Source organism: Chrysochloris asiatica, unplaced genomic scaffold (assembly GCF_000296735.1).
Source record: "Chrysochloris asiatica unplaced genomic scaffold, ChrAsi1.0 scaffold00193, whole genome shotgun sequence".
Classification (NCBI taxonomy): domain Eukaryota; kingdom Metazoa; phylum Chordata; class Mammalia; order Afrosoricida; family Chrysochloridae; genus Chrysochloris; species Chrysochloris asiatica.
In genome coordinates, this window is record NW_006408711.1 from 5,220,220 (window position 1) to 5,231,892 (window position 11,673).

General features: G+C 36.1%; 1 pseudogene; it reads right to left on the bottom strand.

Moving 5' to 3' along the window:
- Nucleotides 1-6,820: 6,820 nt before the first annotated feature.
- Nucleotides 6,821-8,141, bottom strand: LOC102827709 (annotated as a pseudogene).
- Between the last annotated feature and the right edge of the window lie 3,532 nt (nucleotides 8,142-11,673).

Consider the following 11,673-nt stretch of genomic DNA (forward strand, 5'->3'; position numbering starts at 1 on the left):
TCACCCACATAATGAAATGTGCAAAGATCTGGAATTAGAAAGCCAAAAGCGAAGAACATGCTCAGCATTTCTCAAGCTGAAAGAACTGAGGAAGAAATCCAGGCCTTGACTTGTAATGCTAAAAGATTCTCTGAATATAATATTGAGTTATTCAAAAACTATTAAAAGAAGATGGAATGAATACACAAAATTACTATACCAAAAAGAAATGGCTGATGCTCCGTCATTTTAAGAAGTAGCATGTGATCAAAAGCAAATGGTACTGAAGGAAAAAGTTCAAGTTGCAATTAAGTCATTGGTTAAAACAAAACAAAAAAAGGCTCCAGGAATTGATGGAAGACAAATTGAATTTTTTTTCAACAAATTTAAGCAGCACTGGTGGCACTCACTTATTTATGTCAAGAGATTTGGAAGATTCCTACCTGGATAGCTGATTTGAAGAGATTCATATTTGTGTCCATTCCAAACAGAGGTGACACAAAGAAATACAAAAATCATCGGACAATAACATTCATACCACATGCAAGTAAAATTTTGCTAAAATTAATTCAAAAAGTATTGCAGCAGTACATTGACAGGGAACTGCCATAGGTTCAAGCCAAGTTCAGATGAGAACATGGAATGAGGGATATAATTGCTAATGTCAGATGGATCTTGGCTGAAAGGAGAGAATAACAGAAAAATATTTATCTGTGCTTTATTGACTATGAAAATGTTTTTGACTATGTGGATCATGACAAGCTATGGATAATACTGTAAAGAATGGGTATTCCTGAACACTTAATGTGTTCATGAGCAATCTGTACACAGAAAAAGGGAACACTGAATGGTTTAAAATGAGGAAAAGTAGTGTGCACCAGTGTTGGATTCTTTCACTTTACTTATTCAATCTGTATGCTGTGCAAATAATTCTAGAAGTTGGATTATAAGAAAAATGTAGCATTGAGTTTGGAGGAAAACTGCAACAACCTGTGATATACAGATAATACAACCTTGTTTGCTGAAAGCTAAGAGGACTTAAAGTATTTACTGATGAAGACCAAAGATCACAGCATTCATTATGTGTTGCGCATCAATGTAAAGGAAACAAACATCCTCAACACTGGAACAATCAATAACATAATGATAAATGGAGAAAAGATTGAAGCTGTGAAAAATTTATTTTTGTTTGGATTCACCATCAATACTCATGCAAACAGCAGTCAAGAAATCAAGTGATGTGCTGCAAATCTGCTCCACAAGACCTCTTTAAAGTGTTCAAGAATAAAGGTTCCAGTTTAAGAGCTAAAGTGTGCCTGACCCAAGCCAGGGTGTTTTCAAATAGCCTCATATGCATGTGAAAGTTGGACAATGAATAAAGTAGACCTTAGAAGATTTGATGCATTTTATGGTGTTGTTGTTGTCAGGTGCCATTGAGTCGGAAGTGACTCATAGTGACCCTATGCACAGCAGAACGAAACAATGTCCGATCCTGGGCCAACCTCACTACCGCTGCCACACTTGAGTCCATAAATGATGCCACCTGGCCAATCCATCTCGTTAGGGGTCTTCCTCTTTTTCTCTGACCCTCCACCTTACCCAGCATGACATCCTTCTCCAGCGACTGTTTCCTCCGGACAATATGTCCAAAGTATGAGAGATGAAGTTTAGCCATCTTGGCCTCTAAGGAGCACTCTGGCTACACTTCTTCCAGAACAGATCTATTGGTTCTTTTGGCAGTCCATGGCACTTTCAGTATTCTCCTCCAACACCACAACTCAAAGGCATCAATTCTTCTATGATCTTCCTTATTCACTGTCCAGCTTTCGCATCCATATGAGGCTATTGAAAACACAATGGCCTGGGTCAGGCGCACCTTAGTCCTCAAGCTGACATCTCTGCTCTTCATTGCTTTAATTCCTGTGCAGCAGATTTGCCCCATGCAATATGTCGTCTGATCTCTTGACTGCTGCTTCCGTGAGTGTTGATAGTTGATCCAAGAAGAATGAAGTCCTTGACAACTTCAATCTTTTCTCCATTGATAAGAATGTTGTCTATTGGTCCAGTGGTGAGGATTTTTATTTTCTTAACATTGAGATGTAATCCATATCGAAGGCTGTGCTCTTTGATCTTCATAAGTAAATGTTTCAAGTCCTCTTTACTTTCAGCAAGCAAGTTATGGTGTTAGAGAAGAATATTAAAGGTCCCATGAACTACCAGAAGAATAAACAAGTCTGTATTGGAAGAAATATGATAAGAATGCTTTATTAAAGAGTAGATGGCTGGACTTGGTCCCTCACACTTTGGCAGTAATATTAGGAAGGATCAGTCCCTGGAGAAGGGCATCATGCTTGGTAAAATGGAGGGTCAGTGAAAAAGGACGGAGGCCCTTATCAAGGTGGACTGGCACAGTGGCAGCAGCAATTAGCTCAAGTGTAGCAACAATTGTAAGGATGGCGCTGGAACTGGTGGTGTTTGGTTCTGTTGTATATAGGGTGGTTATGAGTTGGAACTACCTTCATGGCATCTAGCAACCACAATAACATTGCTAATCCTCAAATGTTGAGGTGACTTTGGAAATTCTATCTAGAAGCCATGCTTATCAATAATTATAATAAAATTAGGGACGATTTTCTTCAACATTTGTTGATGTTAACCAAAAGATCAATATCAACACACTATTGAGCTGTAGGGAAATACCCAGATTCACCAAAGACTATAGAAATGATAACCAAATGTTTTTTATGAAAGTCTGAAAACAACATTTCTCTCAATCTGCATAACTAATTTCAATCTGTAACTTAGTTTGTTAGTTAAGAGAAAGATAGTGACATAATGAAAGATAAGGTTACTTCCATCATACTCTATGATTCTGTTCATGGCTACCACATATGTTACATAGTACAACTGCTCCTTAGAGTTTTCATGTCTGTAATCTTTATAGAAGAAGATCAACAGGCCTTTCCTTCATAGCACCAACGTGTGAGTTTGAACATCCAAACTTTAGGTTAGTGTCAAATGCAAACCGTTAGTACCACCCAGGGTCTTCAAGATATAAAATAGAAAACATAAGAATGAAAGCTGACAACTGCATACTCGTGTATTTTAAGATTCCCATTTGTGTAAGTCAAGACTATATAGAATTTGACATTTATAATGAATACTAGTACTATCAAACCATACCTATTTCCCAATTATGAAAACTCTTCAGAACACATAAATGTGCTTTTGTAGTGACATGAACCTTTTTAAAAATTATGTAATTTTGGTTAGGCTTCTAGTTCAAGCTGAGTATTATAAAGAAGCTTTAATGGCACAGTGGTTAAGAGTTTAGTGGCAAATTGAAAGTTTGGCAGTTTCAACCCACCAGAAATTATATAAGAGAAAGCTGTGGCAGACTAGTTCCATAGAGATTTATATCCTTGAAAACTTCATAAGGCAATTTACTCTGCTCTGTAGAGTCTCTTTGAGTGGGTGAGAGCAATGTAGATATATTTATTAAATTTCCATTTTAAGTGCTCTGAGATAGGAGTTATTTTTTCCAAGTCACTTCATGAGATTTTATTAAATGATCATTCTTGTTAGGTAGTTGCATATGAAAGGAAAACTTGAAAAAACGTGCTGCTATAAAATAAAACATTTTAGTAATAAAATTAATATTCTTTTGAGTTCTGAAAACTATTTTATCATTTTATTAAATGTATATAATTAAATTATCTATTGTTTCCCTGTAATAATATGTCTTTAATCAATAAGTTAAGTCCATAGGCCCTAGGTGTTGAAATCAGTTTGCACTCAATTATTAACTGAAAGGTTGGCAATTTGAATTCACCCAGTGGGATAATAGAAGAAAGATCTGGTGATTTGCTTCTGTAAAGAAACTAAGAAAACACTATAATACAGTTTTATTTCCATGAGTAAGAATCAACTCAATGTCAAATTAAAAAAAAAATCACTTTTGTTGTTATTAATTACTGTGGAATAGGTTCCAACTCATAGCGACCCTATATTTTTCCAAGGAGTGACTGGTAGGTTAAAACTGCCAACCTTGTACTTAGCAGTCCAGAGTTTACCCTATAGCACAACACTGGGATTCCAAATCAATGATAAAGCTACCATATTTATATGGATATCTTACATATTCATTTGATATTTGAACCTGTAAAACTTTCATGTAAATATTGAGTATAGAAGACATTCATGTAAATAGCACCTATCGTACGATGGATACTCAACTGATGGATTGCCCAGTTGATGAAGAACCCATTGTGTGGTAAGTGATATTCTAGGATCAGAAATTACAGACATGAGAAACTATTCTCTTGGATAATTCTTTTAAAAATTACAGGTAAATCTAAATCAATAAATAATTTTAAAATAACCTTTCTGAAGAGTTAATATTTTCAGGGATCATTTATGTCTTCTGTTAATATTTTTTAAGTAACATGTCTAATAGCCATAAAGATATCAGAGCTACATTGAAAATATTAGTTGGACCAGATGACTATACAACTGAATTCTATTTATCCTTGGACAAAGTGAAAAAATAGCTCTATTGACAACTTGTCTGCAATGATAGAGACTGATAATTGAAGCAGAAAACACAATTTTTCAAAACATACTGCATCATGACTTGAAAAATGGGTAAATTGTACAAAACCAAACCATAATGACCATTGTAGACATATATACCAGCTTGTTTAGGCTCATACATTTCAAGATAGGATCGCAGAAAACTAATCTAGCAGAACAAAGGGATTCTCCCAAGAAGAGACCAATGATTGCTCTAGCAATGCCTTATTTCACAAATGATGGACAATTCTTGCCTAAACCATCCTACATAAAAAAACTAGACCCCAAATTAAAGATTCTTCCATAATGTCCCACTTTTGATACAACAGTTTCTCCATGGTATACAGCCTCACTTAATGCAATAAGTGGCATGACTAATTTTGTTGCCTATAGGTGTGTTCCAAGTGATCTTTGATTGATGGGAATTTACAAAAGATAATATCTATATTATTAAAATATTGTATATGTATACTATTTTTCTGTTGAAAATGGAAATTAAATATGAAGAAACAGGTTCAAATATTTGAATGTATTTCCTTAAATTAATTAGTACCTTAGATGATATAGAAAAAGTATATATGTTTTCATTTCCATTTTCTGGGAAAATAGACAAATATATATAGTTACAAAAATTCTGAATTACCACCATGTATTTTAAATGTTCTGAGATTCTGCTATCGTATAGTTCTCAAATAATTATACCACGCATGCCTTGTGTCACAGGATCACTATTCTAAGCTAATAACACTGACAATCAATTAATATGAATTAAATAACTATAGAGGAACAGACATTTTACCTTTTGCTTTGAGAAAACAGTTATTTTCACCATACAATCTTCTTTTTAATACCTTCATCTGTCAGTCTGTCATACTGTGGTGGCTTGTATGTTGCTGTGATTCTAGAAGCTATGCCACTGGTATTTAAATTCCAGCAGGGTCACCCATGGTGGACAGGTTTCAGATGAGCTTCCAGACTAGGACTGATTGGGAAGGAGAGATGGACCACTTACATATGTTTAGTCACTGAAACCCTTATGAATTACAATGGAATGCTGTCAGATAGCACCAGAATATTAAATATTGAAGATGATGAAGAACATGTTTCAAAACATAAGTTCCTCAGGCTGGAAGGCACTCAAAATACAACTGGGGAAGAGCTGCTTCCTCAAAGTAGAATTGACCTTGATAATGTGAATGGAGTAAAACTTTCGGGACCTTCATTTGCTGATGGAGTACAAAAGAAAATGAGGAGAAACAGCTGTTCCATTAATAATTGGAACATGGAATGTATGAAGTATGAATCTAGAAAAGCTGGAAGTTGTCAAAGATAAAATGGAACCCATAAACTTCGATACCCTAGGCATTAGAGAACTGAAATGGTTTGGTATTGGCCGTTTTGAATCAGCAGCCACATGGCTTACTATGCTGGTCATGACAAATTCAAGAGGAATGGCTTCACATTCATCATCAAAAAGAACATTTTCAAAATCTATCTTGAACTACAACCCTACATGTGACAGGATAATATCCATATGCCTATAAGGAATATATAAGGAGCTCTGGTAGCGTAGTGGTTATGAATCAGGCTGCGAACCACAAGGTCAGCAGTTCGAAACTACCAGCTGCTCCATGGGAGAAAGATGAGGCTTTCTGCTCCCGTAAGATTTACAGCCTCAGAAACCCTGTTCAGGGTCACTATGGGTCGGAACCGACTTGATAGCACTTAACAACAACAACATAAGGAATATATAGGTTGACCCAGGACCAGGCATGTGTTTCGTTCTGCTGTAAGGGTCATTCTGTTTCATAGGGTTGCTATGAGTCAGTACCGACTCAATGGCCCCTAATAATAACAACAATAAGAACTATCAATTAACACAACTATTATTCAAATTAATGCACCAACCTCTAAAGTCAGTAATGATGAAATTGAAGAAGTCTACCAACTTCTCCAATATGAAATTGATCAAATATGCATTGATAATTGTATGTTTGATCAATTTCAATTGACAATACAATTATCAAGATATGTTGATAATTATTGGTGATTGGAATGCAAAGGTTGGAAACAAAGAGAAATGTTCATTAGTTGGAAAATATGTCCTTGGTGACAGAAACAATGAAGATGGAAATCACATGAAAGAATTTTACAAGACCACCAACTTGTTCATTGAAAATATCTTTTGTTTTTTGGTCACTGTTACATGTAATTTTATCGACAAAACTGTGCTGGTGCATGCCAATTCTATTCACTTAATTAAATTTCATTATGTCAAACAAGACTCCAAAGGCCACAAGCCATGAATTGCTATAATTTTTCCCCCATATTCAGGAGCACAAAAAAAGTACAAAGAATCATTCAAGTGACTATGAAAATTGCCCTCTGTCTCTTTGTAGGACTTTTTTGTTTTGTCTTCTTTTTCTAAAGGTGGCATTAAGGATCGGGAAATATAGTGGTATGGAGAAAGAGAGAAAACAGAAAATGTAAAAAGTAAAAACAAAGTTTTGTTAGATTTTATCTTAAAACGTTTAAATACATATATATTTAATTTAACACCAAATAATCTAGTAATACTTCTGGTTCCACTCTTGTCAAAGCCTTCTGAGCTTCAGTTCCTTTGCTATTTTTCTTTTCAGTCTTCAAATCTTTAGTATTAAACTTAGTACTTAGTATAATCTTTTGCTTCTATAGGCTCATCTGACAACTTTATTTTCTTTGATGGAGGGTTTGGCAATGATGTTGAAGATTGTGGGAGCTTTAAATGGTTAGATAAGTTATTACTTAATTATTAAGAATGTAATCAGATATTAGACAGTGGGCATGCCGAATAGAATCCTTTTCCTTGTCACTGGATACCTGGAAAGCTGAGAGATATGCAGCAGACTACCCGGGCACAGACATTATTTTATTTGTTTTTAATGCTACCACACTGTTATTCCTTTTCCCCCTAGCCACTTTAATGTCTTCTCTTAGCTGTACTTATACTATTTCTTACTGTTTATTTCTTTTCCTTCTGTCACATGGTGGAGTAACTTCTCAAACCCATGAAGTTTCAGAATTAAGATGTAATTTGGAAATATGTCATCCACCACAGCTTGATCTAGGGGCTGAAATTTTCCCTCTTCATCAGCCTTTATAAGATAGTTGTGGTTGTTAAGTGCCGTCGAGTAAGTGCCGACCCATAGCGACCCTGTACAGGGTTTCCGAGGCTGTAAATCTTTACAGGAGCAGAACGCCTCCTCTTTCTCCCGCGGAACAGCTGGTAGTTTCGAATTGCTGACCTTAAGGTTCACAGCTCGATTCGTAACCACTGCGCTACCAGATCTCCTTTTATAAGATAGTAGGGAATCAGAAATAAAGGATACATCGGTATGACAAAGTGGAGATGAACTTCTGACTAAACTGACTGATTTGTGAACTAAGAATGGTACTTCACCTTAGAAACTTTTATTTCAAACAGCTGCTCTAGACACATACTGAACAAGAATGGGCCCTTCCCCTAAACATGGGTTAACCAACTTTAAAAGTAAAAGCCCGCTTTTCATTTTCTTTGAAGCATCTTTTACATACTCTGGAAGTAAGAACATGAACTGTCAGCATAAAGGCTGTCCTCATAGTCATTGCCTGTGGACAGGCTGTCTGTCTGTTCCTGGGACACTAGTGTCACACTGAAGAGTACTGGAGTCACACACCTCAGCCCTCCAAGCACAGGGCAGGGTCCACATGGATCTCAGCTAAAGGCAAATACCTTTGCTAAACATCACAAATAATAGCTATACACGTGTATCTCACCAGATGGAACACACAGAAATCAAATTTACTACATCTGTGGAAAGAGAGAGTGGAAAAGCTTCATATCATCAGCCAAAACAAGGCCACTGGCATACTGTGAAACAATCAATTGCTTATATATAAGTTTAGACTGAAGCTGAAGACATTTACACAAGTTCAGGAGAAACAAAATATGACCTTAAACATATCCCACCTGAATTTAGAGATTATCTCAAGAACAGATTTGATGCATTAGACACTTATGATGGAAGATCAGATGAGTTGTGGTATGATATCAAAAACATCATACATAGAGAAAGCAAAAGGTCAATAAGAAGTCAAGAAAGAAGAAAAACGTTAAAATGGATGTTAGAGGAGATTATGAAACTTGCTCTCCAGGGTAGGGATGCTAATGCAAATGGAAGAAATGAGGAGGTTAAGACAGCTGAATAGATTTCAAAGATCAGTTTGAGAAGGTGAAGTCAAATGTTATAATGAAATATGCAAAGATATGGAGTTAGAAAATCAAAGAGAAAGAACATGCTAAGCATTTCTTAAACTGAAAGAACTGAAGAAAAAATTAAAACCTTGACTTGAATTATTGAAGGATTCAATGGGAAAAATATTGAATGATGCAAAAGCATCAAACACAGATGGAAGGAACACATAGTCACTTTACAAAAATGAAATAATCAGTATTCTGTCATTTCAAGAGGTAGCATAATAAAGATCCAATGATACTGAAGAAAGAGGTCTAAGGTGCACTGAAGGCATTGGCAAAGACCTCTATGTGTTCCTCATTCCTTTAGGAGCAGGAATACATCCATAACATGCTACGTTAAAAAAAAAAAAAAAAGAAAAAAAAGGAGTTCTCAGGGCTATCAAACTTACAGTAGAGGTTGAGTAGTAGTATATTTCTCCTACATTAAAAAAAAAAAAAAAAAGAAGAAGAAGAAAAGGACAAAAAGAGCAAGGTTCCAGGGATTGATTGATGGAATACAAATTGAAATCTTTCAACCAAGTGATGCAGCACTAGGGCACTCACTCATCTATGCCAAGAAATTTGGAAGACAACGACCTGGCCAACTGATTTGAAGAGATCGTATTGTGCCCATTCCAAAGAGAGTTGAGCCAATGGAATGGAGCAATCATAGGACAATATCATTTGTATCACATACAAGTAAAATTTGCTAAAGATAATTAAAAAATGGCTGCAGCAGTACATTGACAGGGAACTGCAAGAGGTTCAGCCAAGATTCAGGTGGGAATGTGAAATGAGTTATATCATTGCTGACGTAAGATAGATCTTGACTGAAAGCAGAAAATATCAGACAGATGTTTGCCTGTGCTTCACTGACTATGTAAAGGCTTTCAAATTTTGTGAATCAGGACAATCTATGGAAAACATTGCAGAGAATGGGTATTCTAGAACACCCAATTGTGCTCATTAGGAAATTGCATATAGAACAGTCACTGAATGGTTTTAATAAGGAAAGTTGTGTGCCAGGGTTATATTCTTTTATCTTATTTATGCAATCTATATCGTGAGCTAATAATCCAAGAAGCTTGATTATGTGAAGAAGCATATGGCATCAGGATTGGAGGAAGACTCCTTAACAACCTGAAATATGCAGATAATACAAACTTGCTTGCTGAAAGTGGTACTTATTAAGATATTTATTAAAATATTAAGATACTTATTAGGGTCAAAGACAACAACCTTCATTAGGGGCTGTACCTCAATGCAAAGAAACTAAAGTTCTTACAGCTGGACCAATAAATAGCATCAAGATAAATGGAGAAAAGATTAAAGTTGTCAAAGACATCATTTTGCTCAGATCAGGCATCAACACTCAAAAACAGCAGTCAAGAAATAAATCAGTGTATTGCATTAGGTAAATCTGCTTCATAAAACCTCTTTAAAGACTTGACGAGCAAAGATGTCAGTTCGAGGACAGAGTTGTGGCTGACCTAATCCATGGTATTTTCAATAGGCTCACATGTATTTGAAAGTTGGCCAATGAATAAGGAAGACTGTGGAAGAATTGATTAAATTTTGTTTTAGTATTTGAGGAGAATATTAAAAGTACCATGGACTTCCAGAAGAACAAACAAATCTGTGTTGGAAGAAGCGAAGCCAGAATGATTATTTGAAGCCAGGATGAACAGATTTTGTCTCTGATACTTGTGACTTACTTACAGGGGGACCAGTCTCTGAAGAAGGACATTATGCTTGGTAAAATAGAGGGTCATCAAGAAAGTGGATGATCCTCAATGAGATGTATTGACACAATGTTAGCAGAAATTTGCTGAAGTGTAACAATAATTTTCTTTGAGATTGTTGTTGTTAGTTGCCATCGAATTGGTACCGACTCGTAACAACCTTATGCACAGCAGAAAGAAACACTGCCCGATCCTAGGCCAACCTCACTATGAGATTAGCCTGTAATTTATTAATGCTTAAACTAGTCTGCTTAATATTGAAATCGATTTGACTTCCTTGCAATTTGGAAATTCTGTTTCTACACCATTTTCTCTATTTGCATTGCAGTTAACTTCATTTTACATCGATAACTCTAGTTCCATATTTTCAGTCATATAGGTTTATTTTACTTTGTTATTGTTTTTAGGTACCATCAAGTCAGTACCGACTCACAGTGGCCCTATTCACAACAGAATGAAACACTGCCCAATCCTTGGCCAACATCACAATTATTGCCATGCTTGCTGCTGCCACTTGGCCACTCCATCTTGCTGGGGGTCTTCCTCTTTTTTTCTGACCTGGCACCTTACCAAACATGATATCCTTCTCCAGGAACTGGTCTCTCCTGACAATATGTCTGACGTATGAGAGATGAAATCTGGCCATCCTGGACTCTAAGAAGCACTCTGGCTGCACTTCGTCCAACACAGATCTGTTGGTTCTATGGGCAGACCATGGCACTTTCAATATTCTCCTCCAACACTATAACTCAAAAGCATCAATTCTTCTACGGTCTTCCTTATTCACTGTCCAGGTTTCGCATGCATATGAGGTTATTGGAAATAACATGGCTTGGGTCAACCTCACCTTAGTCTTCAAATTTACATCTTTGCTCTTCAACATTTTAAAAAGGTCTTGTGAAGCAGATTTGCCTAATGCAATACATCATCTGATTTCTTGACTGCTGCTTCCATGAGTGTTGATAGTTGATCCAAGAAGAATGAAGTCCTGGAAAACTTCAATTTTATGTCCATTGATAAGAATGTTGTTTATTGGTCCAGTGGTGAAGATTTTTGTTTTCTTCACACTGAGATGCAATCCATACCGAAGGCTGTGCTCTTTGATCTTCATCAGTAAATATTTTA